The following is a 25,891-nucleotide window of genomic DNA, read 5'->3' as shown; positions in this document are numbered from 1 at the left end:
CTGGTATGGATCCACAAACACCCACTAGATTATATACACTAAAAGGGGGTACATTTGTTTGATTTTTGAAGATTTTATGATGAACTAATGTGGTGGTGGCCAACTGTTTGGAAGTTCCAGTGCCCCTCAAAATACAATTTATTCATGTGATTTCTATTACAAAAAAAATCCTTTAATTGGGACATATTGTATAGGTTAAGTTGGTTTGGTATAGGTAGATATAGTCTTTGCAATTGTAATGAGGAGACAAAATTCCACTTAGAAGTGGAATGTATTTACATGAAACAAGTATGAAATAGAATTAAAGGTTAAATGGATTACAGAATGTCTAGATTGACACCTATATGGAGGATTATTTTAGGAATTGGTGCTCAAATCTAACAATTAAAACCTATTAAGCACTTCCTTTGATTATTTTCTAGGGTATATGGCTTGCTAGGAATGATATTATCTTCGAAAATAATTTCATCAATCTTCTCATGTGCACAATCCATGGTCTAATCATTCTTCAAATATTTCGACATGAAAAAGAGGTAGTATTAATGTGATTCGTGGAAAAATTCCAACTATGCAACCATCTCCATATGGGGACAAGGTTGGGTTATCCTAGAACATTTAGGATTTAGGGAGGATGAAAAGAAAAGATGGAATTCATATGTTGACAAAATAAAATGTGTACATGTTTTCCAAATAGATAATGGGGAATCTCTAGTATGGATCCACACACTTGTTGGATTATATACACCAAAAGAGGGCTACAATTATTTGATTTCTTAATATTTCTGGGTTGAATTAATGTGGTGATGGATGGTTCTTTGGAAGTTCTAGTGCCCCTCGAGAAAAAAAAAACATGTGGTTTCTATTACAAAACAAATTCTTGACTTGGGACATATTACAGATGAGAATTAGGCTTGGTATACCTAGATGTAGTCTTTGCAAGTGTAAGAAGGAGACAATATTCCACTTGGTGGTGGAATGTAATTATATTGAACAAGTTTGGAATGAAATCAAAGGTTTAATGGGGTTGAAAAATGTATAAATTAGCATATTTGTGGAGGATTGTCTTGTGAATTAGTACTCAAACCAAATACATAAATCATAAAAAGCACTTTCTTTGATCATCTAGTGGGGCATATGGCTCGCTAGGAATGTTATCTCTTCATGTATCCCCTATTGTGTTAACCCTAGGGTTTAAGCATTCTTCAAAATCCCCCATAAGAAAAAAGTTAGCCTTGATGTGATGTGTGGTTACAATGGAGGATATAAATAAAGAACTATCTTGAGTGTACTTTGATGGTGTAACATAGGTCCAACCACACCTTTATGGAGTAGGAGGTATTCTTCACCTTTCAAATTCTCACTCTAAAATTCAAATTAAATCTAGGCACTCAACATACCAACAGTTTCGCAGAGCTACGTGCTCTTACTTTACTATTGTTGGCTCTAGAAAAGGGAATTACATGCCTTAAGGTATTTAGTGACTCAATATAGTTATCAAGTGGTTCAAAGGTGATCATCAATGCTCAAATTTAACTATGATGCTTCTGGTGAAAGAGATAAGGCATTTGTGCACTAAGCTAAGTGAATTTTACTTCACATGCACATACAAATAACAAAGCATGATGGTTTATGCTTTAACAAAAGAGAGTATCCACATGGAAGTTATAACTTGATTTATTTCTAAGGAGATAACGATTGCTGTGTTAGAGTATTACCATCCTCCAATCCACAAACCTCCATAAGCGATTGTTGAAGTTGCACTTGACTAACATATTATTTAGAGGATTACAACCCTTAAATTATGTACATGATTAAAACCCTTTTTTTTTTAACATTAACATATATTTTGTGTCATATGAATATCTAATAAGGAGCTAGAGAGATGAAAATTACAGCACTTAAAAGAGCAGATAATCTCTACCACTTACAAGAGAATTTCACAATTGTGGAGCTACAATGAATTCTTCATAAAAATCTATGCAATCTTAGAGGCTTGCATGTGAAGATGGCACAAACATTTCCACCTAGAAAGATAAATAAGCAATACATCATGTGAAAACAAAGAAAATCTCAAGAATGGTTTCCTTTTAACCAGTGGAAACTAAATCTCTTCTATGTGGACTTTGTAGAGAAATCGTTAGCCCTTTCTTTGCCTAGTTTTTCCTCTTTGTCTTATTCTTTGGAGATAATCTTATCATTGAGTAGAAAATGTTGTCTTTAATTGTTGAGTCATACTCTTTGACTGTGGTGCTCTGGGAATTCCTTTCTAAATTTGATAATGGGAGGAGTGTATGTATATAGATACCCTTTCTTATTAGATTGATCTGTGAGTGTATAGAGGTACCATATTCTCCAGTAGATGTATTTTGGGAGGGACCTAGCTTCTCTTTTTAGATTCTCTTTCCCTATTATATTTAAATGAATATCTATATACAATGTTTGAAACACGGAGGTCCAATCTTTGTGAATATCAATGAAAATATGAAACTCTTCAAGAGAATACTCCCAAGTTTTTTTTTTGTGTACTTGCATTCCTTGAATAAAGGTGTCATGTTCTCTTCTATATTATGGCATAGCACACATCTCAAGGGGCCCTTTATATTTGTTTTTTGAGGTTTTCAACTGTTAGTATTTTTCCTTGCACCAATAACCAACAAAAAACATTAACCTTGGGTATTCCATCTTTGTGCCCTATTGTTTTTTATATTGACCCTGTGTGAGCATTTCCAAATTTTTATTTTTGATAAACCATAACAACTTTTGACAAAGAAGAATTTATGCATTTCAATCCATCCTCTTTATCTTCCATCCACTTTCTTATTTGGGAATTGCCTTCAGCATGCCCAAGAAAGAAGAATAGGCAATATTCAACTAATTTTTGACTATGATATTAACTATATTTTTCTAAACACTGTTTTTTTCTTCCCACATAGCTATATCCCAAAGAAAATCTAGATTACAACCTTTCATCCACTTTTCCAGATATTTAAGGTCTTGTATTTCTTTTAAAAGTCTTCCCATAGGTTGATTTCTTTCCATTTCCAGAAGTCTATCTTAAATGACGCATTGGTAAATTTATACCTTTTTGGAATAATCTCTAGATGCAGGTTCCAGACTCCTTCCAACTTAGAAGTTTTGGCCTTTCCATATTTTCATTTTGCAAGTATTTCCTTCTCAATTCTTGTTCCCACTAGGAGTTGTCTTCTTTTGGCAGTCTTCACACTAATTTTCCTTCTAGTGTATAATTCAGAAGTATTTGAATCCCTGATGTTAAGACCTCCTTCTTCAATGTCCAACTTGATTGTATCCTAGTTCACCAAGTAATTATATTGTTTCTTTGTGATTTTGCCTTCATTCCATATAAATTTTTCGATGCTTTTGTTGATAATATCTAGAATACTCTTTAGAGCCAAAAGAGTTGAAGCTTGATATATTTAAAGATTGGATAAAGTGGATTTTACCAGATTTACTCTTCATGCTATATTGAGCCATTTTGAGCCCCAAGAATTTATATTTTGCTTAATTTTGGAAAAAATGCTTACCCAACTCTAGGTTTTTTCCCTTCATAGGAAATGGGAAGTCCCAAATAGTTGAAAACAGACCAATATTTCTCACATTTGAAACCAAGGATATCTACAATTTCCTGCATTTTATTATCTGGTTTGTTCCATCCATAGATATTTATTTTGTTAGTATTTATTTGTTTGAATCTATTTGCAATGATTGAAGATGCTCCACCAAGCCTAATTTTCATCTGTAGATTGTGTGTGACTGATTGTTTTTACTCCTAAGATATTTTCAAACATATCAAATCTCCATTTACACGAGAAGATTCGAGACTTCTTCTTAATGATTCTGCCATTAGGATGTAGAGAAGAGGGGTTAAGGGGCAGCCTTGTCTCAATCCCCTTGAAGCTTGAAAATTTTGAGGTCTTATGTTCATTAAAGGTGTTATCCATGGTGAATTTATGCAGTCCTTTGTCCATTCAACAAATAGAGGACTGAAACCAAATTTTTCTAGGACTCTAAGTAGAAAGTCATGATCAACTCTATCAAAAGTAGAGGCCATGCCTAGTTTATTGCCATTCCTTTGATACTTGATATACTTCTTGTGTGAATTTCTTATTGAACCATAATTATGTTGTCAATAATCTACCTTTTGGCTATAAATCCACTTTGATTCTCTGATATTATTTTGTTTATGACTTTTTTCAGTCTAGTAGCTATAATGTTTTGTTGAGCAACTAAGTGCTAGAAGAAAAAGATTTATTTCTCTAAACTTGATAATTACTTGTGAATTTTTTTTGGTTTGATATTACTTATAGTATGTTCTTCATCAAGTAATTACACAAATGTACAAAACATGAAGATCACAAAGAGACAAAGAACACAGAAGTTAGGCTCCAAGCCAGGGTAAAACCCCACAAAGGGGAAAACCCAGACAATCCCTCTCTTATAGAATCATATCAAAATAAGATATACAAAACCCAATATTGCCACAAAGAAATCAAATCAGTCGTCCTCAAAATCTCCTCCAACAAGTCAAAGTCAACAAAATTCAATGTTGGTCAAACTCTTTTGAAATCTAGTCAAATCACAAAAAATCTCAGACATGTAGTGCAGGCCGAATTTCGGTGTTGTAGTAGCCTAAAAATTTCGTATAATTTTTTCACGTGTGAGCATAATTAGGGAAGAAAACACAATTTTTATCTCTCCTTCGACTTTCTTCTCTCTTCTTTGACTTCAGCTGGTTTTTCTTCTTATTCTTGCACAAAAATTGATGTGATGAGTTGAGTGTTGAATGAGGTCGCGTTGACTTGTATTTATAGTTGTCCAAGAGGGTTGAATGGTTGCCACACAAGCCGAATTGTGTTAGGTTGATCAACTTGGTCTTGCGTTGATTATTTGACTCAAAATAAAAATCTATTTTTCTATTCTTTAAAAAAGTCTAAATGGGACTTAAATAGATTTATTTTGCCTCAATAAATTCTCTTTGACTCTTTTGACTCTATAAGAATGAACAACATACTTTGACCCAAAATAAAATTAAAATAATAAATATTTCAATGATAAAATTTACATTTTATTACATTATGAATACTGACACTAGTTATTTTTTCAACACTCCTTAACTAGGGAGGTATTCATAATGAAACAACAAGATACTCTCAAGTTGAAACATTCATATAAGAAAGGATCTAGATTGATAAGAATCAATGTTGATTTACATCATCATAGCGAGCATTGTCAAAATAGCAATGCCTTGATTAACAAGCTCTATTTCTCCACTAGATCATAGTGCAATGTTGGGAGGAATAAAATTTGTACACCGCCACTCTCAGGTACATACCCCATCGTGGTGTTCCTAAGGTATGACCTAACAGGACCGTTTCCTAATCCAAGGAAAATTACGTCCTCTGCACCATTCTATACCAAGTCCATGTATTCAACTTAGGATGTTAATCCTATTCAATCACAATACATGACTCAAGAATGTACATCCCTGATGCTTATCCAATCTTCCATTCTCTAAACGAGTGCCTTTACTAGGCTTATAATACATGGCACATGGAGAATACAGTGTCCATACTCACTCCCTCTCAACCAGGGAGGATATTCTCACTCCCCTTTAAACACTGAGAAATAACCACAAGCCAAGGCTTGTCAAAATAACCATCCATTGTCATAAAAAGAAACATCATCAATGCATCGACTATTTGCTTCATCAATGGAGACAAATTGTTGCTTCACGACTTCATCTTGCATCATGTTAGGAATCATAAAGCACTTCGACCCTCCTAGTTCTCTGTAAATCTTCACATAGTCTTGATCAATATCAAAATCGAATCTATCATGTCATCAAGTAGTTCATCAAACATTCTACTTCAAAACTGACTGTACCAATCGCCACATATTTTTCCTTTATGGTGCTCAGGAATCTACTAGGTATCCTTCTAGGAACCCATACCATATCTCAATCATCAATAGTATCTCTTCTTATTAGCATTGCTAAACTAATCAATGTTACTACAAATTCCAAGTTGTAAGTTCCTTCACTTCTAATTCATATTCATGCTTCCCCTGAAGTCACTATCACTACCTTTGGTTCATGAATCCTTCTTTCCTGAGATCTTGCTTAATCATAAGACTTCTTCAAAATATTGGAGTATTCATCTAACTGAGGAAATTGTCTTTACTTCATTCTTTTTCCTCTTACTGGGAGAACCATTAAACTGCACTTCCTTACTACAATTTTCAAGAGATTGTATTGAATAAGTAGCAATAACAAACAGTAATGTCACCATATTTGTGCCAAAAGTGTGTTCAAAGTTTGAACCAATAAGTTGTTGGATCAAAAACTCTTCAATGATGTTCCATAAACCTGTAGATCGTCAACCAACCTTCTCAGAAGAATTTTGATAGTAAGCACCCTTTACTTTTCTTCCCAACCATCTAGAAGTAATATTTCTAATTAACATATATCATGTTTTGTTTCCAACTCCCTCTAAAGATTATATCTCTAATCCATGAGTTGCCTCTTAGATATCTGATTATAAAACCTTCTATGAGATTCCTTCATTATAAAATAAACCTTTTGAAGTGAATTTCTTCCTCAATTGATTGATACTTCTTTCAAATCTTGCTTTCATACAATAAATTGTTTTGACGCGTGTAAGTTGTATGCTCCTTCTTGTAAAATACTTTTGCTTCTTCCTTCTATTTTTTTCATTTAGTTAATTTTCTTCCGAGATACCTTATTGTATGAAGACATATTTCACTACTACTTGAAAACATATATCAAGCTTCATATTGACTTTAACTTTGCTTATTGTCTTGCTTATACTGTTAACCTATATTCCTTACTTGCTAAATGATATGATGATTGCTTCTAAATCTTCATGATGAAATCATCGTAATTGTGACTATGATCGTAGAATATTGTGACTGTGGAATACTGTGTAGACAACTTTTGATGACTTCTATCTCTTCAAAACTATATGCTCCTTATTAAACTAGACCTTCATGACTTCAAATTTGTGAATCCCAAAAATATTTTATCCCCGAAATATAAATACAACTGCTACTCAAGCTGTCATCTTCTAATAAGAAATGAAAAACAAACTTTCTTGCAAACCTAGTACTTGCTAAAAAATTTAATAGTAGAGGTCCTTATTGTCTTTAGTCTTGGGTTTCTTTTCAACTTCTTCATCTTCTGTTGCATGTGCTTCATCTCTTTCCTTCATTTTGTTGCTTCTATTATCCTTCGCTTCATTTGGATAGTCTCTTTTTGTGTGTTCATATTCATGGAAACCAAAACATTTAACCTTGGACATATCTCTATTTCCATGAGACTTCTTGTTGTTGTTGTATTTGTGATGAGATCCAAATCTTCCAAATTTCCCAAACTTCTTCTTTGATTTAGCAACAAATGCTTGAGAATTTTCATTATGGGGTTTAGTATCTGAGCCCAAAGTTATTCAAAATATGGAGTGCCTTTTTTTGCATAGATTCTACTTGCAAAAATATTTCAAGGTAGATGTAGAGCATTGAGTACATAAGTGATCAATTTAGAATCAGATATGATTTCTCCAAGTGCTTGCAGTTGATATTTTATTTTTTATATTTTCACAAAATATGAAGCCACATATTCGTCTTTTGACATTCTTATTCCATAGATTTGATTCATTAGAGATATTTTATGACCAATAGTATTGACAAAATATAGTTTGACCAAATTTATCATAGAATTCTTTGGATGTGGAAAAATATGAAACAAAAGAGATGAGGTGATCTTTTATAGAATCAAAGAGAATTCTTTGAGCTTTGATTCATCCCATGTTGTACTTGGCCATTTATTGAGCATCATGTTTGTCTTGTATTGGAACAGTGCCTTCATTTTCTTTGAGAACTAGATCAATTCTCTTCTTCCAAGCCTTATAGTTAGAAGTTCCATTAAGATTGTTGATTTCTTTACACAGATTCCATTTGGTTCGGAAGGTTAGACATGGAGTATAGTAGAGTAATTACTTGTCAAAGAAGGAGAATTTATGGTGAGAGTAGTTTCAAGAATGTTGATGAGAGGACAAGAGTGTTGATGAGTGAGTGAGAATTTGATGATTTTTCCAAAATCCTTTAATAATGTCCTTGAGAGAGATGGTTGTTATGAGGATGTCTTCAAAAAAAATATCTTCAAGCCTTCTTTCTTTGGAGAGATGATTATTGCAATAGTGTCTTCAAATATGCCAACAATTAGTGATCTTCAAGTTGCCTTCCCTTCACCTTAGCTCTAATACCATGTTGAGAAACCAAGTGCTAGAAGAAAATGATTGATTTCTCTTAACTTGATAATTACTTGTGAATGTTTGTTGGCTTCTTATTACTTATATTATCTTCTTCATCAAGTAATTAAAAAAATGTAGAAAACATGAAGATAGCAAAGAGACGAAGAACACAAGAAGTTACGCTCCAAGTTAGGACAAAACCCCACAAAGGGGAAAACCCAAACAACCTTTCTCTAATAGAATCAGATTAAAATGAGATATCCAAGATTGAAGACAAAGGCCAAGACTGCCACAAAGAACTCAAATCATCCCTCCTCCAAGTCTCCTTCAACAAGTCAAAGTCAACAAAATTCAATTTTGGATAAATCCTTCTAAAATATGGTCAAATCACAAAAATATCAAACCTGTAGTGGAGGCCGAATTTCAACCTTGTATTAGCCTCTGAAATTTGAAAAAATTTCACACGTGTGAGCAGAATTGGTGCAGAAAACATGATTTTTCTCTCCCATTTGACTTTCTTCTCTCTCCTTTGACTTTGATTGGTTTTTCTTGTTCTTGCACAAAAATCAATGTAATGAGTTAAGTGATGAATTAGATCAAGTTGACTTGTATTTATAGTTTTCTAGGAGGTTCAAATGGCTGCCACACATGATGGATTGTGCAAGGAGGGCCAACCTAGTCTTTTGTTGGCTATTTGACTCAAAATAAAAGTTTATTTTTCTTTTCTTTCAAAAATTCTAAATGGGACTTGACTTAGATAGATTTATTTTAACTCATAATAACTTATCTTTTAATCTTTTGACTCTATAAGCATGAATAACATGCTTTGACCAAAGATAAAATAATAATAATAAATATGAAAATGATAAAAATCACATTTTATTACATTATGAAGACCGACACTAGTTACATTTTTCAACACTTTTGAGAGAATTTTATAGAAGGCATTACATAAGCGTATTGGTCTAAATATGGCAAAAGCAGAGGGATTGACATCTTTGGAGATCAATGCCAGAAAGGTAGAGTTGGTCCCTTCCCCAACTTGTTTCTTCTTTCGTGTCCATTCCAACATTCTACATAAGCCATATTTTATTAGGTGCCAAAAATATTTGTAAAATGCATATTAAATCCATTTGGACTAGGTGGCTTATCTAATCCCAAGCTCCATACTACTACCATGACCTCATTTTCCTCTATGGGTTTGCAGAATACATCATTGTCTTCTTTAGTTTATCCTTCGAGAACAATAAAATTCAATGTTTAGCCAAAGGCATATGAAGCTAGTTCCTGACAGTGATGCCCAAGATGAAGTCCTTCCATAAAAATCTTCTCCATCACAAGTTGCTAAGAGATTGAAGATTGGACTCTACTTTGTTTCTTGGTGGACCCTTGATTAGAATGTGGATTAGGGGCAAAAATTAGCTCAAAAATTAAAATGCTCGGAATTGTTCTAAACCTAAACGGTCGCGTCTGTCTCAGCAAAAGGATCCCAATGCAACTTGTTTTTTTCAAAATGGAGTTCATATGAGGAAAACCGTTGACCGCTTTGCCAAAAAAATCAAATTTATGCAAAAAAAAATGCCCAGTCACTACATAGTCAGCAATTCACACTGCTAACGTGCCAAGTGACTGGGCAGGGTCAACCTCGATCAATGCTTAATTAGGTTATGACAAATTTCAAACTGTGGTTGGTTATTTTATTTGGTGCGTTGGAAAGTTATTATTGGTTTGAAGGTGGTCCAATGAGGAGGGGACAAGTGGCAAGCCCGGAGGCTGCCACGTGTCCCTCCCCAAAGGACCGATTATGGCGTGCATCAAAATTTTTATGGAGGCATTGGGGTTCAACCTCATGACGTCCTCTACATAGTCCAAATTTTTTAACCATCTCCTCTACCATTTTATCTTAACTATAAAAGTCTATCACATATTTTTAAATTTTAACAGTTATGTGGTTGGGGGTTAGGAGGGCCAACCCTCCCATGTGATCACTCTGGCGGTTGTGGTTACCACACCAACAAACACAAACATAAACCACGACGATTAATGCCATTCATGTGAGTGCACCAACCCATGGTGGTCACGGTTATAGTTAACATCGGCGCCAACATAAACCATGAAATCGCAATAGTTAATGTCTCCATGTGAACACCATAACACTAACCGTAACCGCTACTATTATATACCTAGGGGGGATAATATGGGGTACAAAGGGAGGTACCCAAGGGAATGATGTAATAATGGGATGGGCCATAGTAATAAATAAGGTGATTAACTGGTATCATGTAAGGGACCACAAGTAGTTAATAATAATGTAATGGGCCCATGGTATTAGATAGATGGTATTGAGGGAACCATGGTATTGACCCATGGTATTGTATGTATGAGGCCTATATAGAGGCTAGAGACTCCCCATTGAGGGATGTCAAGGATTATTGTATGAATATGCATATGGCTTGTGGAGTGTTCTCCTTCCTTAAGGAGTGAATGTTTGGTGTTGCCCTACCTTAAGGGTTTGATCAATAAAGAAGCATTTATATATATTCAGATCTTGTTATTTTTGGTGATTATTTGCAGTTGTTGGGTATCTTGGTATGTTTTCATATATTTGCAGGTCAGATCTATAACAAGTGGTATCAGAGCTATAACAAGTGGTATTAAATTTATAACAGCCATAGCAAACCATAACCGCTTGCCTATACCATGGCATTATCCACCACCATATGAGCACTTAAGGGAGGCTACCAGCGTTAAGGTTAATAGTTAAGTCTAACCGCAACATTTTATGCCACGACATGTGAACACTCTGCTTAAGCCGCCTGCAGTTATGTTAACTAACTGTGTGATTAGTGCTAGTTAATCTCGGATTATTGTTAATTAACCCACAATTAAATTCAAGTAAACTCTAGTTTAATTTGGTAGTCCACCAATTTCGGCACTAGCTCCAAAATTAGCGGGACTAACTAGAGTTCCTCCAGTTTTAGTGGAGGTTTTCTAGGGAAAAACAGTTTGGAGCATAACTGGAGAAAATTTCAACAAAATTGAGCTCAGGAAAAGGTGTTCCTAGCTAATTTGGACATTTTGAATACAATGGAATAGGTTGTAGAGGTAGAGAGGCACTTATGTACGTGATTTTTCACGTTGAAGTTTAAGGAAGCCTAGGGCCACCAGGAGAGGAGGTCAAGCCTAGATCAGTTGTAGTCCATTTGCAAAGTTTGGAGAGTCATATTTGGGGTTTCTGGATGCTCTGAATCCATTGAAGTAGGTCTCAGGAGCTGTAGAGCATTGTAAACTATACTTTTTTCCATTTTGAGCAAATACAAAGACCTAATCTATGGAAGGTGGACCAAGGAGATGTAGCCCAGGAGGGGTGAACTTCTTTATCAAAGCATTGTGTTAAGTGTTTATCTTGATGGTTTGTTGTACATTTACTTGCTATTTTTCAGCACTTATCTTTCATGTTATTCTTCTCATGATTCTAACATTAAAATTGACATAAATTTACCTATTTTGATTCACAAACACCATAAGAGAACCATGCACCTGAAGCAATTGACAAGCATTTGTCTATAAATATGAAGTTGAAATTAGCACAACAAAAATAACATTCAATAATAGATCAAGTTGGTATCAAAGCAAAGGTTATTTTATTGATTGCTTGATTTTTGTGCAAGTAGGGTTTATATGGTTGCATATTTGTGAAGCTTTTTAATGCATTACAAGTGTGACGACAGCTTCAACAAGTGATGTTTCTAATCCATCTTCCTTAGGAATATTCTGTTATGAAACCAGCTCACAAAAAGATAGAAAAGAGAGATCAACGCCTTAGAAATAAGCCTCTTCGAGGGGGAAACCTCCTTTACATTACAAAAATGAACAATTCTTGGATGATAGAAATTAAAAGACCTCCTTTCTATATATAGGAGTCTAAGGGGTCATAACATAATCAAAGCCGAGATAACAATAATAATGTAAGGGCATAATAATAACAATAGTGGGCTTCTATGTGGCACAATAGTAACAATATGGGCACTACATGGGTACATCAATATAATAAGTGGGTTGTACTACTAATAATAATGGGTTACACTAGTAGTATAGGGGCCTAACATGGCCCTCTCCTTCAAAAGCGTTGTCCTCAACGCTTGAGTAGTTCTTGATGCTTCTGTATAAAAATTTTGTCCTCCCATGTGGAATCTTCAGCAGGTAAGTTCTTCCACTTGATGAGATACTCTGAAATTGATCGATTTCGCAGCTGTCGGGTTCTTGTTTTTGTGACTGCTCCAGGTTCCAATATGATTTTTCCTTCCTCTTCAATTTCTAGAAATATTGTTTGAATTGGGATCTTTTGCAACTTTTGAATAAGTGGCCATACTTCTTCATCCTTCTTCCATTCATCCCTTGCTTCGTTTATCCAATCTGGTTGGATAATAGAAATAGCACAAAACAATGCTTCCACATCCTCATCTTTGAAGAGTCTTCCCATTCGGTAAGGTCACCATTTTTTAAGTGCATGTAGTATTGCCAGCATTTTCTTATCATAAATAGATTGCTTGAGATGTAGCAGTAAAATACCCAATCACCTACATCAAAACATTTTTCACTACGATGTTGATCTACCTGTTGTTTCGTTTGATTTTGCACCAAAGTGGCATTATCCTTTAAAAGTTGGAGAACTTGTTGTTGATGCTCGATGTGATCTTTCTCTGCTTGAACCTTTTTCTTCTTGATATGTACTTCTATAGCTAGAGTTTGAGGAGTGGTAATTTCTTCCAATCCTTTACAAGATATGGTCAGATTTATTTCTTGATGCTCGATGTGATCTTCAACTTCTTGAACATTTTTCTTCTTGATATGTCCTTCTATCTTGATAGTTTGAGGAGTGGTAATTTTGACCAATGAATTACAAGATATGGTTGGATTCATTTCTTCTTTCTTGATATGATATTTCACTTCTTGCACCTTTTTCTTCTTGATATGTCCTTCTATCTTGAGAGCTTGAGGAGTGGTAATTCTTGCCAATGCTTTACAAGATATGGTCTGATTCATTTCTTCTTTATCTGGGGTGGGGTCCTGGCATATATCCTCTTTTTTTTATGTTTCTTGATTCTTTTCTTCCTCCGCTTCATATTCTATGTAAAACAATTTCTTCTCAGAACACTTATGACCTTTAGTGCATTTGCTATCACAATTGTAACAAAGCCCTTTTTCTCCTTTTTATTCCAATTGTTGTGGTGTAACCCTTGTAGGTTGTGGAAGGCTGGGAGAAACAACACTTCCATCTTTATAGTTGTGAGGGGTATTCTTGCTAGTTTCCATAATTTTTCTTTACACTATGTCACAAAGCCCTTTTACTCTTTCCAATTGTTGTGGTGTTGCTCTAAAGAAGGTGTTGCTCTTTGTATCCTCATAATGTGCTATCATTTCCTCCATGAAAATTGAGCACGTAACAAGTTGTTTACGAGAACAAAGCCCTTCATACCATAAAAATTGATCCAGTTCTAAATATGAAGATGCAATACATACCTTTTGTAATAGTGGTACACCATGTAGATCAAAATATTGCTCCATTTGAACTATCCAATTTACCGGATCCTTGCCATCAAACTTCCTCATCTTGCTTTTTCTTGATTTTAGGAGCTCGATATTGAAATGGTTGTAACTCTGTACTTTCAGCTCTTTAAGTTCTAAAATTGCGACCTATAGTAGCCCTCTGTGTCCTCTTTCCCAATGCCACCAATCTGATCCAAATTATAAGAGTTATGTGAAATCTCCCACAGTGACCTGATTATAGACTAGTTCAGTAGAGTGAACTTGTACGACGTGCCACGAGTCACTGTTTCGACCTTTGGCACTGAAAAATATATACAATAAACTACATTGTGTCCTCTTTCTGTGCCTTTTTACGAAATTTCAATCCAATGCTCAGAGATATGACGATTTTCCCCAGGTCACCTGTCTGGAATGTAATTCAGGGGTCTGCAAAAATACCAACTTCCTCAAATCATATCTCCGCAAATATAGCACAACAAGCTCTCAAATTTGGAACCGATATTTAGCGCGATGTCTTCTCGAATGGGGTTTTTTATTTAGCTTCTGAAACATCGCAGAAAAAAAATTAATAGAAAAAATGCCACGATGACCTGTTTGGAGCAGCGAAACCCTAGAATCCAAAGCATTGATACCAAATGTTATGAAACCAGCTCACAAAAAGATAGAAAAGAGAGATCAACGCCTTAGAAATAAGCCTCTTCGAGGGGGCAACCTCCTTTAAATTACACAAATGAACAATTCTTGGATGATACAAATGAAAATACCTCCTTTCTATATATAGGAGTCTAAGGGGTCATAACATAATCAAATCCGACATAACAATTATAATGTAAGGGCACAGTAATAGCAATAGTGGGCTTCTATGTGGCACAATAGTAAAAATATGGGCAATACATGGGTACATCAATATAATAAGTGGGTTGTAATAATAACAATAAGGGGTTACACTAGTAGTATAGAGGCCTAACATATTGTTTTATGAAGAGATGTTGCAAGAGCTTATAATCATGAGAGATATGGTGCAAGAGTCGTATGAATATAGGAAGGAGAACACTATACTTCAAGAGAATTTGATGTCCATGAAGGAGGGGAAGCAAGAACTTCTTGAAAAGATGCATGAGATGGATATTCAACTCCATGATGTCAAGGAAACCCTAACCAAATATTTACAAGGAAAGGAGGTATGAAATTCAAATGTATCTTCAATTTCCTCTCAAAATGAAATTTTTGGTGCTTTTGAGAGACACACTAGAGGAATAGGGTCCAAATTGTTGATGGATATGGGATATGAAGGTAAAGGGTTAGGAAAGCATACACAAGGCATAGTTGAGCCAATTGCTGTTGAGGAAAGGCCTAGGTATTTGGGTCTTGGTTATGGACAACATGATGGATAATTCTCCAATGCCAAGGAGGCATATGAATGTATTTCAAGAAGGAATTTAATTACATGTTAATTACCTCAAGCTTGTGAAGTTTGTGCTCATGAGGAATGAAAAAGTTTTATACCCACTTTGCAAGTAGGTGCTCATAGGAATGCAACTAGTGGAAATGGAAAACAATAGGATGTTGAAAGCTCTAAGGTCATTGAAACCATTGTTGGTATTCCAAAGATAGCCACTACCTCATCAAATTCACCTTCTCAAGAAAGTGAAAAAGGTGAATGTGCAAGGTATAAATCTTCCTTTAATCAAGTTTCTTTTGATTATGATAAATATGGTAACTCTTCACATAATATTTGGAGAGATTTTACATGTTCATTTTGTGGTTTGAATAACCATATTGTTTTGAGGTGTTGGAAGAGGATAGCCATATATAGGAAACTTTAAAAACAAAAGAGACAGAATGCCAAAGTTCCATTGGATAATGGAGGCTATGTTGAAAAGAAGTTGCAATTATTTTGCACTCATTGCCATAAGCAGGGTCATCTTGTATACAAGTGTTGGACTTTGCATCCAACAAGTCATCCATGACAGTTGAAGAAGGATTCCTTAATTGATGTGAGTCAGGATCATACACATGATGAAGTGTAGTTGAAAGAAGCATCATTGAAATGGTTTGGAAAGAGATGATTCGATTTCTTAACCAATTGAGGCCTTGAATTTCTTTTGATAATTGATGAAAATCTTTCCTTAGGGATACATTTCCTATTATTTTCATTTCCTTATTGATGCATTTCTTTTCTCTTGAAAGTATGATGCATATTGCATGAAGCAAGATGTTCGAAAGTAGAGTTATGTTGCTCCGGATTTAAACAGGAATGCAACAAATTACAGAGATAACCATAAACAAAGAGATGCAACGGAAATAATACTTCATTTCATTAATGTAAAATATTGAAATATGCTTATAAACAGAAATGGAAATAAACCAGCTAGGGTGATGGTAGCTTATCTCTGAGAAGAGATGTGGTAGCTACATGCCTTTGAACTACCTTACAATGAGGCTCAAGGGCTTTTTTATTATTAAACAATAAGAGCAAACCCTAAACAACCAAAACCCTAACCCGAGGAGATGTAACACCAAGAGTTTATGGGCCTTGTTGGGGTGAGTTGGACAGCCAACTTCCCGAGGTCGTGACTTGGTCATATTATCTCCGTTTGACACACATGATAACTCATTGGAAATATCTCTCCAAGGACTACGACAGAAAAGGCAATTTTAGATAAAAAAATCATTGGCGATAGATTTCCAAATAAACATCTTTTAGGGCCTCAAAATAGCTCTAGAAGTTTAGGGCCCGAAAAACTGCTAAAAATAGTAAACTATGCTACAATTAAGGAAACTGAAAAACTGAAAGAAGAAATGGTGGGGGTCCAAGTGGAATTGGTGGGTGGCCACCAATATCCACCTAGATCATTCCTCCCCCCTTAGGATGAAATGGTCCCATTGCATTGAGTTACTCCATGAGATGAGGAAACTTCTGCTCAACTTAGTCCCTAGTGAGCCACGTGCCCTGGTGAAGGAGTTGGCCTGCTTTGACAACTCGATATAGTTGGATATTTTGCTGGAAAGTGTGCTTGATTTGTGTCTCCATGATCCAATCAGTTTCATCTTGTCCCATGCAATCTAGATTTAACTTTGTGGGTGTGAGTTGTTCTGCAATGTCGGATGTGTCTCGTAATGGTGGAAAGTATGGCCGAAGGTGGTCCACATTGAACACTGGGTGCAGGCCAAGAAATGGGGGAATGCTGAGCTCAAATGAATTATCTCCCACAGCCTTGGTAATGGTGTAAGGACCATATCGAAGTGGTCTAAGTTTCCAATAGGCTCCGATAAGGCGTTCCTTTTGCAAATGCAACCAGACTTTCTCGCCCAACTGAAACTTGTGTGGCACCTGATGTTGATCATGTTGCTACTTGTACTTCACATTAAATTTCTCCATAATGTCATGGACCTGCTGGGGAATATGTTGGATGTGCTCAATGAAGTTGTTTTCCTTATCTGTTTCAGACTGTACATGAGCCGAATTTGCATGAGTAGATGCAAATGGCATGGCCACATCAATGGGACATAGTGGCTAGAATCCCAAGCCCACTTGAAAAGGGTTGTGACCAGTCAAGTTGTGGAGAGCCTGATTGTAGCTGTGTTGAACATAGGGGAGGCTCTTGTCCCATGTGCGTGGATGCTTTGAGTTGTACATGCGTAGAATGTGTACGATCATCCTGTTGACAACCTTTATCTGGTCATCAGTTTGGGGATGGAAAGTTGTGGACCTAGTGAGTTTGGTGTCCAGCATCGACTAGAGACTAGACCAAAATGTACTGAGGAACCTGCTATCTCGATCTGAGATGATAGAATGTGGGATCCCAAGGTGTACCCACACCCGTTCAAAGAAGAGTTTAGCAGTGGCTTCGACAATGATATTCTTCTTGCAGGCTGCCATAATGGTCATCTTCAAGAACTTGTTGACGACCACAAAAACACAGTTGTTTCCATGCTTAGTGGAAGGAAGGCCTGACATGTAATCCATGGATATGGATTCCCAAGGTTGATTAGGGGTAGGCAATGAGGCATAGAGGCCTTTCTTCTTGATGGTTGATTTGGCAATGGCACACGCAGTGCATGATCTGATGCTTCCCAACATCATTTTGAAGATTTGACCAATAGAAATTCTTATTTAGTACTGCCACCATTTTATTGACCTCGAAATGCCCAGAAGCCCGACTGTAGTGTGCTTCCCAAATAATCTTGGCACGCTCGCTTGAAGGAACACAAAGGTGACCCAGGTGGCATAATAGGGCATCCTGTAGGTGAAAATCTGGAACATGCTGACCCTCCAAGAGTGTCTGGTATGTGTGGTCGAATTCTGGGTCGCTTTTGTAGAGAAGTGGCCAATTAGAAGTCTCGTGCCCACAAGAGTTGAGCACGGTGGTTAACACCATAATTGGTGGTTGACTGAGGCAATCTACAACATTATTGGTGCTGCTCTTCTTATACTTGATATTCAAATGGAACTGTTGCAGGTATGTGGACCACTTCTGATGGTGATCATTTTGCAATTTCCCAAGGGTCTGTATGAATTGCAGGGGTCAGTGGTCTCTGTGGATGACCATTTCCTTCCCCAAAATGTAATGCTTCCATTGTCGACATGCTTGCACAATGGAATACATCTCTTTGTCATAAGTGGGATACTTCCGGACTGTGTCTGAAAGTGTCTCACTGTGATATGCCACTAGATGCCCATGTTGAGTAAGGATTTCCCCAATAGCATAGTCAGAGGCATCTGTCTCAACCTCAAATGGTTGTTGCAAGTCTGGTAATGCGAGCACTGGTGCCGAGCAGAGGTGATATTTCAACTCTGTGAATGCCTTCTATTGAGATTCAGACCAAAAGAATTTTTCTTTCGCTCCTCCCTTGGTGACTTGACTCAAGGGCCAAGTGATATGATAAAATCCCAACACGAACCTGCGGTAGAAGTTGGCAAGACCTAGAAAGTTACGGAGCTCTGTCAGAGTTGTTGGACATGGCCAACCGTGAATGACTTGGATCTTGCTTGGATCCACATGCTCCCCTTGTTCATCAATAATGTATCCCAGATACTGAACCTGGGTCATGCCAAAAGTGCATTCCTCCAAATTCTCACATAACTTGTGTTGCCACAGTGTTTGGAGAGCTTGTCAGATGTGGTGGAGGTGCTCTTCCCAACTCTGGCTGAAGATCAGGATATCATCCAAGTATACCACTACAAATGAGTTGGTGAATGGCCACAAGATGTCATCCATTAGCCTAATGAAGGTTGCAAGAGCATTCATCAATCCAAAAGGCATAACCAACCATTCGAAAAGGCCCTCCTTGGCTTTGAAGGCAGTCTTCCACGCATCGAAGGGTTCAATTGGTACCTGGTGATATCCTGACTTCAAATCGATCTTTGCTGAAATAGTTTCCCTCCTTTAGCTGGTCCAGGAGGTCATCAATCCGTGGGATCGGGTACCTATTATAGATAGTGATCTTATTCAGTGCCCGATAGTCAATACAGAGTCTCCAAGTCCCATCCTTCTTCTATACCAACATGATCGGGCTCCCACAGGGCGATGAACTCAGACAAATGTGGCCTTTCTACAATAGCTCCTAAATCTGCCTCTTGATTTCATCGTTCTGCAGAATGGAGCACCTATATATTGGTCCACTAGGCAACGACACACCTAGGGTCAGATCGATGGAGTGCTTGACCTGACAGTGCAGAGGAACCCCTACGGGGGAGGTGAAGATGTCCTCGTACTCCTCCACGACCTTGTCCATCTGTAGTTGTCGTGCGGAGGGGCCCTGTCTGGAGGTTGTGGCCACCATCTTCTTCTTTCCTTGAGGGTGTATCATCAGGAAAAAAAATTTCCTGGTTTTGGAAAAGAGCTCACTGCATTGTTTTGCAATAACCAAAGAGATGGCGGTAGGCAGTGCTACCTCCGGTATCCTGTACAACTTATTTCCCAAAGTAACAATAATAGCACGGGGCCTTGGTTCATACACAACATGTCTCTTCCACAATTATGGTTGTCCTAATAATACATCACAAACTTCAAGGGGAGCAATGTCACATAATACCTCATTCGTGAAGTGCTTGATGTTGTATGAAAGGCGACAATGCTGGCTCATGCGAAGATCTCGTTCTTGGTGAAGACACCCAATGGTGTATGGTTGTGGATGTGTTCGGGTCATTAATCCAAGTCGCTTCACAACCTTTGCTGAAATGAGGTTCTTTTAGCTCCCGTTGTCAAAAATGAACTATAGCGGGGAGCCTTTTACCCACATCTGGGAGTGGAAGAGATGCTCCTCCTCCTCTGGATCTTCGTGGTGGAAACGGTGGCATTGGGCTCCACATTGATAATCTGCTTCCCTTTATCATTCCCCTTGTTAGGTTCTGACTCAGAGTTGGAACATGCATCTGATTCTGAAACCTTTAGCTTGGCCACCAGTGACTTTTTGGCCCGACACTCACTTGTGTTGTGAGTGGAGATCTTATGGAACTACCACCACTTTCCTGTGTCCTTTTTTGGCTTCGTGGCATTGTTTTTTGCTTGCAGCTTTGGCATGTTGTCTTGGGCCACCCTGCCTTGGATTTGTCCTTTGTTTCTATGGTTTGGGGGCACCTTTCCCTTGCTTCGGATTCGCAGATCCAAAGTCTCGCTTCTTCTGTTTAAACTTTTGCTCAACCTTGACGGCATGCCAGTATGTCGTGCTGAGCGAGGAGATGTTCAAGAATTCTATTTCTTCCTGGATGTACTTGTGCAGGTAGCCACGGTATTAAGTACCAAATGCTGCTCTAAATCCTTGATACCCAACATTGTGCGAAGGGTATGGAAAATATTGGTAAACTCTGGCACGTCTTGGTCCCTTCCCTACCACAGCATGGTCCACTTTATGTATTGATCCTCGTAGCTTCCGACAGGGTAGTACTGCTCCTTGATGGCATCTAGAAATGAATTCCAAGTGGGTACGACTGAAAATAGTGAACCTGTACTTTCATCCTTCTACTCGCAGTAGGTTTCCCACCAATCCTTGACATGGGGGGTTGCTTTGAGAAGAGCGAAAATAATATTTTCCCGACTGGAAAAATCATGAACAAAAAAATAACCCTCTAGCAGATTTAACCATTTATCGACGGCATCTGCATCTATTTGACCCTCGAATATGGGGATTTCAAGATTAACTTGTACTTTAAACGGTGTGGCATTTCCAGAGTAGTTTTTGGAAGCCGATGCATCACCCCTTGGCAGTCGTTGAAGGATCTGGGCAAAGTTGTCCATCATCATGTTCCTTTGTCGCTCGAGGGATTCTTCGAGCAAGATTTTGATAGGATATCCTACCCCCTCGTCTTTCTTTTCATCTGCCATGGGAGGCTGTCAGGATTTGCGAGGTTGGTCTTGCAAAGGTTCGACCAGTCCAAGCCCTAACTCCTAATATCCTGGCCTCGTTGGGGACATGCAAATAAAAACAGAGAAAAAAAGCAGACCGCTCTGATACCACTGATCCAGATTTAAATAGGAACACAAAAAATTAAAGAGATAACCATAAACACAAAGATGCAATGGAAATAATACTTCATTTCATTAATGTAAAATACTGAAATATTCTTATAAACATAATGGAAATAAACTAGCTAGGGTGATGGTAGCTTATCTCTAAGAAGAGATGTGGTAGCTACATGCCTTTGAATTGCCTTACAATGAGGCTCAAGGGCATTTTTATTATTGAACAATAAGAGAAAACCCTAAACAAGCAAAACCCTAACCCGGGGAGCTATAACACCAAGAGTTTATGGGCCCCGTTGGGGTGAGTTGGATAGCCAACTTCCCGGGGTCGTGACTTGGTCATATTATCTCCATTTGACGTGCATGATAACCCGTTGGAAATATCTCTCTGAGGAATACGACATAAAAGACAATTTTAGATAACAAATCGTTGGCGGTAGATTTCCAAAAAAACTTCGTTTAGGGCCTCAAAACAGCTCCAGAAGTTTAGGACCCGAAAACTGCTAAAAATAGTAAATTGTGCTACAATTAAGGAAACTGAAAAACTAAAAGAAGCAATGGTGGGGGTCCAAGTGGAATTGGTGGGTGGCCACCAATATCCACCTGGATCATATGTTGACTCACTTAGATGCAACAAACATGGCAATTTTCAATTACAAATTTGCATGCTTGTTGCATTCTTGAACTTGCATGTTTACACCATGAAGCTGTTCGAAAGTGGAGTATGTTGACTCACTTTGTTTCAGAAAATTTGGTCATTTCAACTCTTTAAATACTCATACATATCAATGGGATTCTTGTACTTGTGATACATGAATGAGAGTTTGTTTGTGTGAACAGTGGAATTTTTAATAGTTTCATTGTGCTTGAACATGCATGAGTGTTGGCTTGTGTCGTCGATTGATTGTTACATGTATGTTATATAGACTTGGAAGAGTTTATTTTGTCTCCAAAGATGAAAGGGAGATGTGATGAATTGTTTCATGAGAATGTGGAATTCTTGTTGTAAATTGTCAAGTTGTTGTATATGATTCTACTTGACTTAAAAGTCAAGTTGTTTGAAGAAGCATGTTTTTGTTGACTTGTGTTTATTCGATATTTCATACACCATGATGTAAGAGTACATGGTGATGTTCACATGATGTGACATTTGTTACTTTGAAGAAGTAAGAGAAATAGGTCATCAAGTTATATATTCTTGCATTAGTGTTTTTCAAGCACCATTAACCTTGAAAGGTGTGTTTTGTGACAAGTTGTCGCAGGATTTTGGAAGGTTTACGCTTGAGCAAGAGGCTCATGATTAGCCTTCATTATTAAATCATGACATGAACAGCATGTTAATATTAGAGGATGATGAAATCAAAAAGAGAAAGTGGACAAAAATGCCATTTGATGTGTTGACACCAAGAAGCAAAAGATATGGCGAATGCATTCTTCCACATGTGGAATTTGGAACCATGGAGGTAAAATAATGGTCATTTATTTTCTTGTTATTAATTATATGGGAACTCATTGTTGTATTTCAATTAGATGGGATTAACTTGGAAAAGTGGTTTCCAAGGAGAATCTTGCATCGAATGCATGTTTTGCAAAAGAGGAACATGATTCTCAGTGGGAAGGTCATCAGTCATCTTTCCAAGCACCGAGGGATCGCTTTGGTACAGAAGGGTAATTAGCAAGCAACCAACAAGTGTTGGATTGGGTCAGCAGCAAAAGAAGAACATTGGTTGAAGTGTCAAGCCATTTGCAACACAAGGCATGTCAGTGAAGCCAAGTGGTTGTCATGGATATTTTTCCAAGTAGAATCAATTGATAGAACTTGGGAAGGATAAGAATATTCAACTCTCATCAGATACCAGCTTTTTTGGGTCCAAATGTTGTTAGTGGGAAGGCGTGATCGGAATTTGGATTAGGGGCAAAAATTAGCTCAAAAATCAAAGTGCTTGGAATTGTTTGAAACCTAAACGATTGTGCTCATCTTAGAAAACTGATCCCAACGCAACTTGTTTCATTCAAAACAAAGTTCGTACGAGGAGGATAGAGCCTAATGACCGCTTTGCCAAACATAAGAAATTTTTGCAAAAGAAAATGTTGAGTCACTGCACAGTCAGCAGTCCATACTACTGACGTGGCAGGTGACTGGGCAGGGTCAACTTTGGTCAATGCTCAATCAGGTTATGACAAGTGTCAAGTTGTGGTTGGTTATTATATTTGGTGCATTGGCAAGTTATTATTGGCTTGAAGGTGGTCCAATGAGGAGGGGACAAGTGGCAAGCTTGGAGACCGCCACATATCCCTCCCCAAAGGATCGATTGTGGCGTGCATCAAATTTTTTATGGAGGCGCCGAGGTTCGAACCCGCAACCTCCTCTACACAGTCCACAATTCTTAACCATCTCCTCTACCGTTGTGTCTTAACCATAACAGTCTATCACATATATTTAAAGTTTAACAGTTATGTGGTTGGGGGTTAGGAGGGCCAGCCCTCCCATGTGATCTCTCCAATGGTTACAGTTACCACACCAACCGGCACAAACATACTCCATGACCGTGATGGTTAATTCCATTCATGTGAGTGCACCAACCCACGGTGATCATGGTTACAGTTAACATCAGTGCCAACATAAACCACGAAACCGCAACATTTAATGTCTCCATGTGAACACCATAATACTAATTGTAACTGCTACAGCAAACCGTAATTGCTTTCCTATACCGTGGCATTATCTACCACCATATGACCACTCAACGAAGGTCGCCAGTGTTAAGGTTAACGGTTAAGTCTAAACACAACATTTTATGCCACGACATGTGAACACTTTGCTTAAGCTGCCTGCATATGTTAACTAACCTCGCAATTAGCGCTAGTTAATCCTAGATTATTGTTAATTAACCCACAGTTAACTTAAATTAAACTCCATTTTAATTCAGCAGTAAATTTGGCAGTCCACCAATTTTAGTACTAGCTCCAAAATTAGTGGGACTAACTGGAGTTCCTCTAGTTTTAGTGGAGGTTTTCTAGGGAAAAAAGAATGGAGCATAATTGGAGCAAATTTCGACCAAATTGAGCTCAAGAAAATATGTTCCTATCTAATTTGGACATTCTAAACACAATGGAATAAGTTGCAGAGGCAGAGAGGCACTTTTGTACATGATTTTTCCACGTTGAAGTTTAAGGAAGCCTAGGGCTACCAGGAGAGGAGGTCAAGCCTAGATCAGTTGTAGTCCATTTGCAGAGTTTGGAGAGTCATATTTGGGATTTTTGGATGCTCTGAGTCCATTGCAGCAAGTTTTAGGAGCTGTAGAGCATTGTAAACTGTACTTTTTTTCATTTATATCAAATACAAAGGCCCAAGCCATGGAAGCTAAACCAAGGAGATGTAGCCCAGGAGGGGTGAACTCCTTTATCAAAACATTGTGTTAAGTGTTTATCTTGATGGTTTGTTGTACATTTACTTGTTGTTGTTTAGCACTTGTCTTTCATGCTATTATTCTCATGATTCTAACATTAAACTTTCCATAAATTTACTTGTTTTTATTCACAAACACCATAAGAGAACCATGCACTTGAAGCAATTGACAAGCATTTTTTATAAATATGAAGTTGAAATTAGCACAAAAAAACTAACATTTAATAACAAATCAACCCTAAATTTTGTTTTCAACATTTACAACAAGTGTTGAATGCATTTCCTTACCCCTTGTTGAATTCAACACTTTCATTAGCCATTGGATCTTTAATGATGTGGGTTTATTGGGCAACTCAATTAGTGGATTCTCCAGATATTAATTTTGTATTTTGGAAGTCATTGGCACTGGTAGCAGTTGCACATGCAATTGGGCATGTAGTAGCAACTGTTATCATGTCCAAGGTATTACTTTCATTCACACACATCATCTTAAGTGCTCATCCAGCCTTTAATGTCTTTGTCTCTCATTTTCTTCTGCGATAAAGCTTTTTAGTGCTAGTATATCTCTCACTAATTCCCATTATTGGGGGTTTTGTGTTGGTGGCAGCTATGAAATTGAATTTTAACATGACATGTTTCATGGGTGCAATGATCTCAAATCTTGCTTTTGTATTCCACAACATTTTCTCCAAAAAGGGCATGAAAGAAGGGAAGTCTGTGGGTGGCATGAACTACTATGCTTGCCTCTCTATATTGTCTTTGGCACTTCTAACCCCATTTGTGTTTGTAGTCAAAGGTCCTCTGGCTTTAGTTGTTGGATGGAAAGAAGCCTTGTAAGCAATTGGACCTCAATTTTTGTGGTTGGTTTTAGCACAGAGTGTTTTTTATCACCTTTACAACCAGGTGTCGTATATTTCACTAAATGAAATATCACCTTTAACATTCAGTATTGGTAACACTATGAAGAGGGTGTTTGTTAATGCATCCTCCATCATAGTTGTGTGTGCTCTAGTGAGGGCAGTAAATGGTTTGGGTGCTACTTTTTCTCTTTTTGGCACCTTCTTGTATTCACAGGTGAAGCAATAAGATATTTTGTGCCTTCTGCAAATGAAAAGTCATCTTGAAAGCAATCACGAAGGACAGAACAAGCATGCAAGGATGGATAGAACAGGCATGCAAGGACA

General features: G+C 37.4%; 1 pseudogene; it reads left to right on the top strand.

The window, feature by feature from the left end:
- Positions 1-25,544, top strand: part of LOC149195989 (glucose-6-phosphate/phosphate translocator 2, chloroplastic-like) — a 30,252-nt pseudogene extending 4,708 nt beyond the window's left edge.
- Positions 25,545-25,891: the final 347 nt, after the last annotated feature.

Source organism: Pinus tabuliformis, chromosome 2_2 (assembly GCF_031772625.1).
Source record: "Pinus tabuliformis cultivar Carrire ecotype Pingquan chromosome 2_2, CPIR1, whole genome shotgun sequence".
Lineage (NCBI taxonomy): Eukaryota > Viridiplantae > Streptophyta > Pinopsida > Pinales > Pinaceae > Pinus > Pinus tabuliformis.
This window is presented reverse-complemented; position numbering and strand designations above follow the sequence as displayed.